General features: G+C 42.2%; 13 non-coding genes across 13 annotated transcripts; all 13 read left to right on the top strand.

Annotated features, from left to right (window-relative positions):
* Positions 1–625: 625 nt before the first annotated feature.
* On the top strand, positions 626–708 carry trnal-cag (transfer RNA leucine (anticodon CAG)). Its single transcript has one exon. It is a non-coding gene; the product is annotated as a tRNA-Leu (tRNA).
* A 278-nt stretch (positions 709–986) lies between these two features.
* On the top strand, positions 987–1,068 carry trnas-aga (transfer RNA serine (anticodon AGA)). The gene has a single exon. It is a non-coding gene; the product is annotated as a tRNA-Ser (tRNA).
* A 646-nt stretch (positions 1,069–1,714) lies between these two features.
* Positions 1,715–1,797, top strand: trnal-cag (transfer RNA leucine (anticodon CAG)). Its single transcript has one exon. It is a non-coding gene; the product is annotated as a tRNA-Leu (tRNA).
* Positions 1,798–2,075: 278 nt separating this feature from the next.
* trnas-aga (transfer RNA serine (anticodon AGA)) lies at positions 2,076–2,157 on the top strand. Its single transcript has one exon. It is a non-coding gene; the product is annotated as a tRNA-Ser (tRNA).
* A 646-nt stretch (positions 2,158–2,803) lies between these two features.
* trnal-cag (transfer RNA leucine (anticodon CAG)) lies at positions 2,804–2,886 on the top strand. Its single transcript has one exon. It is a non-coding gene; the product is annotated as a tRNA-Leu (tRNA).
* Positions 2,887–3,165: 279 nt separating this feature from the next.
* trnas-aga (transfer RNA serine (anticodon AGA)) lies at positions 3,166–3,247 on the top strand. The gene has a single exon. It is a non-coding gene; the product is annotated as a tRNA-Ser (tRNA).
* A 645-nt stretch (positions 3,248–3,892) lies between these two features.
* On the top strand, positions 3,893–3,975 carry trnal-cag (transfer RNA leucine (anticodon CAG)). Its single transcript has one exon. It is a non-coding gene; the product is annotated as a tRNA-Leu (tRNA).
* Positions 3,976–4,254: 279 nt separating this feature from the next.
* Positions 4,255–4,336, top strand: trnas-aga (transfer RNA serine (anticodon AGA)). The gene has a single exon. It is a non-coding gene; the product is annotated as a tRNA-Ser (tRNA).
* Positions 4,337–4,981: 645 nt separating this feature from the next.
* On the top strand, positions 4,982–5,064 carry trnal-aag (transfer RNA leucine (anticodon AAG)). The gene has a single exon. It is a non-coding gene; the product is annotated as a tRNA-Leu (tRNA).
* A 278-nt stretch (positions 5,065–5,342) lies between these two features.
* Positions 5,343–5,424, top strand: trnas-aga (transfer RNA serine (anticodon AGA)). Its single transcript has one exon. It is a non-coding gene; the product is annotated as a tRNA-Ser (tRNA).
* Positions 5,425–6,067: 643 nt separating this feature from the next.
* Positions 6,068–6,150, top strand: trnal-aag (transfer RNA leucine (anticodon AAG)). Its single transcript has one exon. It is a non-coding gene; the product is annotated as a tRNA-Leu (tRNA).
* A 278-nt stretch (positions 6,151–6,428) lies between these two features.
* Positions 6,429–6,510, top strand: trnas-aga (transfer RNA serine (anticodon AGA)). The gene has a single exon. It is a non-coding gene; the product is annotated as a tRNA-Ser (tRNA).
* Positions 6,511–7,155: 645 nt separating this feature from the next.
* Positions 7,156–7,238, top strand: trnal-aag (transfer RNA leucine (anticodon AAG)). The gene has a single exon. It is a non-coding gene; the product is annotated as a tRNA-Leu (tRNA).
* The last annotated feature ends 262 nt before the right edge of the window (positions 7,239–7,500 follow it).

Genomic DNA, 7,500 nt, shown 5'->3' with positions numbered 1-7,500 from the left:
CTCCGGAGTTTGAAGTTTAGTCGTATTTCTTACACCAATCACATCCTCTCAGATCTCCACAAGTACATAGGGATTAGGTGTCCATTTGGGATAGGACTGCAGGCCATCTATCCCACCTCACACCTTTACACACCTGGTTATCCATCCTTCATGCTCTGTAGGCCACAGTAGCATAGGTTACAGGTTTTGTAGTCAAGCCACAGATTTCAGGTGAGATCCCATGATACACTCAAAAATACAACAACACAATTCTCATGAATAACCATGAAGCCATTTGCTAAGATTTCCCCCAAGTGGACCTGTTGTCACTCTTACCCTGATGGTTGCTGATACTTCCAGCCGCTTTTTCGGTCTTATCTGAGGAATTGTATAACTTATATCAGAATGGCCATATTCTGAGGCCACTTTAGCGCTCAATCAATGACGATTTACTACGCTTTTCCCATTGAAGGGCATATTGAGGTTAAATCAATGACTGGAGTTTTTAATTGCTAAAAACAAATGACTATTGAGAGTGCAAGTCAGTATCGTGCATTTACTGGTCTCTGTAGTGATTTTAGGAGCCTGTGCCTATTTGTACTTTTAAACCATACTCTTTAACCCAATAGCCAGCTTCGGTCCTGTAGTCAGAATGGCCGAGCGGTCTAATGCGCTGCGTTCAGATCGCAGTCTCCATTGGAGGCGTGTGTTCAAATCCCACTTCTGACAGTTGTTTAGTGCCTCTCACGTAGGAGTCATGCTGCTTTGCAGTAATAATAAGATGATGAAATAACAATTAGTAATAAACCCTCTCAAATGCTAACCATCTGGAGATGGGCCAAGAAAATAAGAAAAATGCCATACTTAATAACAAATGAGGGGAATGTTTCATGAAGCTATTGCACTATAATGAGTTACTACATTATCTTTGAGTTGTTAAATTATCATTTGCAGTAGGCTATGCAATGCCTGCCCTTCACTCCTAACCAGCACATACTTCTGTTACAGTTGTCGTGGCCGAGTGGTTAAGGCGATGGACTAGAAATCCATTTGCATCTTCCCACGCAGGTTCGAATCCTGCCGACAACGAAAAATCTGTTTTTTTGACCCCTCCGGAGTTTGAAGTTTAGTCGTATTTCTTACACCAATCACATCCTCTCAGATCTCCACAAGTACATAGGGATTAGGTGTCCATTTGGGATAGGACTGCAGGCCATCTATCCCACCTCACACCTTTACACACCTGGTTATCCATCCTTCATGCTCTGTAGGCCACAGTAGCATAGGTTACAGGTTTTGTAGTCAAGCCACAGATTTCAGGTGAGATCCCATGATACACTCAAAAATACAACAACACAATTCTCATGAATAACCATGAAGCCATTTGCTAAGATTTCCCCCAAGTGGACCTGTTGTCACTCTTACCCTGATGGTTGCTGATACTTCCAGCCGCTTTTTCGGTCTTATCTGAGGAATTGTATAACTTATATCAGAATGGCCATATTCTGAGGCCACTTTAGCGCTCAATCAATGACGATTTACTACGCTTTTCCCATTGAAGGGCATATTGAGGTTAAATCAATGACTGGAGTTTTTAATTGCTAAAAACAAATGACTATTGAGAGTGCAAGTCAGTATCGTGCATTTACTGGTCTCTGTAGTGATTTTAGGAGCCTGTGCCTATTTGTACTTTTAAACCATACTCTTTAACCCAATAGCCAGCTTCGGTCCTGTAGTCAGAATGGCCGAGCGGTCTAATGCGCTGCGTTCAGATCGCAGTCTCCATTGGAGGCGTGTGTTCAAATCCCACTTCTGACAGTTGTTTAGTGCCTCTCACGTAGGAGTCATGCTGCTTTGCAGTAATAATAAGATGATGAAATAACAATTAGTAATAAACCCTCTCAAATGCTAACCATCTGGAGATGGGCCAAGAAAATAAGAAAAATGCCATACTTAATAACAAATGAGGGGAATGTTTCATGAAGCTATTGCACTATAATGAGTTACTACATTATCTTTGAGTTGTTAAATTATCGTTTGCAGTAGGCTATGCAATGCCTGCCCTTCACTCCTAACCAGCACATACTTCTGCTACAGTTGTCGTGGCCGAGTGGTTAAGGCGATGGACTAGAAATCCATTTGCATCTTCCCACGCAGGTTCGAATCCTGCCGACAACGAAAAATCTGTTTTTTTGACCCCTCCGGAGTTTGAAGTTTAGTCGTATTTCTTACACCAATCACATCCTCTCAGATCTCCACAAGTACATAGGGATTAGGTGTCCATTTGGGATAGGACTGCAGGCCATCTATCCCACCTCACACCTTTACACACCTGGTTATCCATCCTTCATGCTCTGTAGGCCACAGTAGCATAGGTTACAGGTTTTGTAGTCAAGTCACAGATTTCAGGTGAGATCCCATGATACACTCAAAAATACAACAACACAATTCTCATGAATAACCATGAAGCCATTTGCTAAGATTTCCCCCAAGTGGACCTGTTGTCACTCTTACCCTGATGGTTGCTGATACTTCCAGACGCTTTTTCGGTCTTATCTGAGGAATTGTATAACTTATATCAGAATGGCCATATTCTGAGGCCACTTTAGCGCTCAATCAATGACGATTTACTACGCTTTTCCCATTGAAGGGCATATTGAGGTTAAATCAATGACTGGAGTTTTTAATTGCTAAAAACAAATGACTATTGAGAGTGCAAGTCAGTATCGTGCATTTACTGGTCTCTGTAGTGATTTTAGGAGCCTGTGCCTATTTGTACTTTTAAACCATAATCCTTAAACCAATAGCCAGCTTCGGTCCTGTAGTCAGAATGGCCGAGCGGTCTAAGGCGCTGCGTTCAGGTCGCAGTCTCCATTGGAGGCGTGGGTTCAAATCCCACTTCTGACAGTTTTTTAGTGCCTCTCACGTAGGAGTCATGCTGCTTTGCAGTAAATAATAAGATGATGAAATAACAATTAGTAATAAACCCTCTCAAATGCTAACCATCTGGAGATGGGCCAAGAAAATAAGAAAAATGCCATACTTAATAACAAATGAGGGGAATGTTTCATGAAGCTATTGCACTATAATGAGTTACTACATTATCTTTGAGTTGTTAAATTATCTTTTGCAGTAGGCTATGCAATGCCTGCCCTTCACTCCTAACCAGCACATACTTCTGTTACAGTTGTCGTGGCCGAGTGGTTAAGGCGATGGACTAGAAATCCATTTGCATCTTCCCACGCAGGTTCGAATCCTGCCGACAACGAAAAATACGTTTTTTGACCCCTCCGGAGTTTGAAGTTTAGTCGTATTTCTTACACCAATCACATCCTCTCAGATCTCCACAAGTACATAGGGATTAGGTGTCCATTTGGGATAGGACTGCAGGCCATCTATCCCACCTCACACCTTTACACACCTGGTTATCCATCCTTCATGCTCTGTAGGCCACAGTAGCATAGGTTACAGGTTTTGTAGTCAAGTCACAGATTTCAGGTGAGATCCCATGATACACTCAAAAATACAACAACACAATTCTCATGAATAACCATGAAGCCATTTGCTAAGATTTCCCCCAAGTGGACCTGTTGTCACTCTTACCCTGATGGTTGCTGATACTTCCAGACGCTTTTTCGGTCTTATCTGAGGAATTGTATAACTTATATCAGAATGGCCATATTCTGAGGCCACTTTAGCGCTCAATCAATGACGATTTACTACGCTTTTCCCATTGAAGGGCATATTGAGGTTAAATCAATGACTGGAGTTTTTAATTGCTAAAAACAAATGACTATTGAGAGTGCAAGTCAGTATCGTGCATTTACTGGTCTCTGTAGTGATTTTAGGAGCCTGTGCCTATTTGTACTTTTAAACCATAATCCTTAAACCAATAGCCAGCTTCGGTCCTGTAGTCAGAATGGCCGAGCGGTCTAAGGCGCTGCGTTCAGGTCGCAGTCTCCATTGGAGGCGTGGGTTCAAATCCCACTTCTGACAGTTTTTTAGTGCCTCTCACGTAGGAGTCATGCTGCTTTGCAGTAAATAATAAGATGATGAAATAACAATTAGTAATAAACCCTCTCAAATGCTAACCATCTGGAGATGGGCCAAGAAAATAAGAAAAATGCCATACTTAATAACAAATGAGGGGAATGTTTCATGAAGCTATTGCACTATAATGAGTTACTACATTATCTTTGAGTTGTTAAATTATCTTTTGCAGTAGGCTATGCAATGCCTGCCCTTCACTCCTAACCAGCACATACTTCTGTTACAGTTGTCGTGGCCGAGTGGTTAAGGCGATGGACTAGAAATCCATTTGCATCTTCCCACGCAGGTTCGAATCCTGCCGACAACGAAAAATACGTTTTTTGACCCCTCCGGAGTTTGAAGTTTAGTCGTATTTCTTACACCAATCACATCCTCTCAGATCTCCACAAGTACATAGGGATTAGGTGTCCATTTGGGATAGGACTGCAGGCCATCTATCCCACCTCACACCTTTACACACCTGGTTATCCATCCTTCATGCTCTGTAGGCCACAGTAGCATAGGTTACAGGTTTTGTAGTCAAGCCACAGATTTCTGGTGAGATCCCATGATACACTCAAAAATACAACAACACGATTCTCATGAATAACCATGAAGCCATTTGCTAAGATTTCCCCCATATGGACCTGTTGTCACTCTTACCCTGATGGTTGCTGATACTTCCAGACGCTTTTTCGGTCTTATCTGAGGAATTGTATAACTTATATCAGAATGGCCGTATTCTGAGGCCACTTTAGCGCTCAATCAATGACGATTTACTACGCTTTTCCCATTGAAGGGCATATTGAGGTTAAATCAATGACTGGAGTTTTTAATTGCTAAAAACAAATGACTATTGAGAGTGCAAGTCAGTATCGTGCATTTACTGGTCTCTGTGGTGATTTTAGGAGCCTGTGCCTGTTTGTACTTTTAAACCATACTCTTTAACCCAATAGCCAGCTTCGGTCCTGTAGTCAGAATGGCCGAGCGGTCTAAGGCGCTGCGTTCAGGTCGCAGTCTCCATTGGAGGCGTGGGTTCAAATCCCACTTCTGACAGTTGTTTAGTGCCTCTCACGTAGGAGTCATGCTCCTTTGCAGTAAATAATAAGATGATGAATTAACAATTAGTAAAAAACCCTCTCAAATGCCAACCATCTGGAGATGTGCCAAGAAAATAAGAAAATGCCATACTTAATAACAAATGAGGGGAACGTTTCATGAAGCTATTGCACTATAATGAGTTACTACATTATCTTTGAGTTGTTAAATTATCATTTGCAGTAGGCTATGCAATGCCTGCCCTTCACTCCTAACCAGCACATACTTCTGTTACAGTTGTCGTGGCCGAGTGGTTAAGGCGATGGACTAGAAACCCATTGGGATCTTCCCGCGCAGGTTCGGATCCTGCCGACAACGAAAAAGCAGTTTTTTGACCCCTCCGGAGTTGGAACTTTAGTCGTATTTCTTACACCAATCACATCCTCTCAGATCTCCACAAGTACATAGGGATTAGGTGTCCATTTGGGATAGGACTGCAGGCCATCTATCCCACCTCACACCTTTTCACACCTGGTTATCCATCCTTCATGCTCTGTAGGCCACAGTAGCATAGGTTACAGGTTTGTAGTCAAGCCACAGATTTCAGGTGAGATCCCATGATACACTCAAAAATACAACAACACGATTCTCATGAATAACCATGAAGCCATTTGCTAAGATTTCCCCCATGTGGACCTGTTGTCACTCTTACCCTGATGGTTGCTGATACTTCCAGACGCTTTTTCGGTCTTATCTGAGGAATTGTATAACTTATATCAGAATGGCCATATTCTGAGGCCACTTTAGCACTCAATCAATGACGATTTACTACGCTTTTCCCATTGAAGGGCATATTGAGGTTAAATCAATGACTGGAGTTTTAATTGATAAAAACAAATGACTATTGAAAGTGCAAGTCAGTATCGTGCATTTACTGGGCTCTGTGGTGATTTTAGGAGCCTGTGCCTATTTGTACTTTTAAACCATACTCTTTAACCCAATAGCCAGCTTCAGTCCCGTAGTCAGAATGGCCGAGCGGTCTAAGGCGCTGCGTTCAGGTCGCAGTCTCCATTGGAGGCGTGGGTTCAAATCCCACTTCAGACAGTTTTTTAGTGCCTCTCACGTAGGAGTCATGCTCCTTTGCAGTAAATAATAAGATGATGAAATAACAATTAGTAATAAACCCTCTCAAATGCCAACCATCTGGAGATGTGCCAAGAAAATAAGAAAATGCCATACTTAATAACAAATGAGGGGAACGTTTCATGAAGCTATTGCACTATAATGACTTACTACATTATCTTTGAGTTGAAACATTATCATTTGCAGTAGGCTATGCAATGCCTGCCCTTCACTCCTAACCAGCACATACTTCTGTTACAGTTGTCGTGGCCGAGTTGTTAAGGCGATGGACTAGAAATCCATTGGGATCTTCCCGCACCGGTTCGAATCCTGCCGACATCGAAAAAGCAGTTATTTGACGCCTCCGGAGGTGGAAGTTTAGTCGTATTTCTTACACCAATCACATCCTCTCAGATCTCCACAAGTACATAGGGATTAGGTGTCCATTTGGGATAGGACTGCAGGCCATCTATCCCACCTCACACCTTTACACACCTGGTTATCCATCCTTCATGCTCTGTAGGCCACAGTAGCATAGGTTACAGGTTTTGTAGTCAAGCCACAGATTTCAGGTGAGATCCCATGATACACTCAAAAATACAACAACACGATTCTCATGAATAACCATGAAGCCATTTGCTAAGATTTCCCCCATGTGGACCTGTTGTCACTCTTACCCTGATGGTTGCTGATACTTCCAGACGCTTTTTCGGTCTTATCTGAGGAATTGTATAACTTCTATCAGAATGGCCATATTCTGAGGCCACTTTAGCGCTCAATCAATGACGATTTACTACGCTTTTCCCATTGAAGGGCATATTGAGGTTAAATCAATGACTGGAGTTTTTAATTGATAAAAACAAATGACTATTGAAAGTGCAAGTCAGTATCGTGCATTTACTGGTCTCTGTGGTGATTTTAGGAGCCTGTGCCTATTTGTACTTTTAAACCATACTCTTTAACCCAATAGCCAGCTTCGGTCATGTAGTCAGGATGGCCGAGCGGTCTAAGGCGCTGCGTTCAGGTCGCAGTCTCCGTTGGAGGCGTGGGTTCAAATCCCACTTCTGACAGATGTTTAGTGCCTCTCACGTAGGAGTCATGCTGCTTTGCAGTAATAATAAGATGATGAAATAACAATTAGTAATAAACCCTCTCAAATGCCAACCATCTGGAGATGGGCCAATAAAATAAGAAAATGCCATACTTAATAACAAATGAGGGGAACGTTTCATGAAGCTATTGCACTATAATGAGTTAATACATTATCTTTGAGTTGTTAAATTATCATTTGCAGTAGGCTATGCAATGCCTGCCCTTCACTCCTAACCAGCA

This window comes from Salmo salar, chromosome 17, assembly GCF_965601325.2.
Source record: "Salmo salar chromosome 17, fSalSal1, whole genome shotgun sequence".
Lineage (NCBI taxonomy): Eukaryota > Metazoa > Chordata > Actinopteri > Salmoniformes > Salmonidae > Salmo > Salmo salar.
This window is presented reverse-complemented; position numbering and strand designations above follow the sequence as displayed.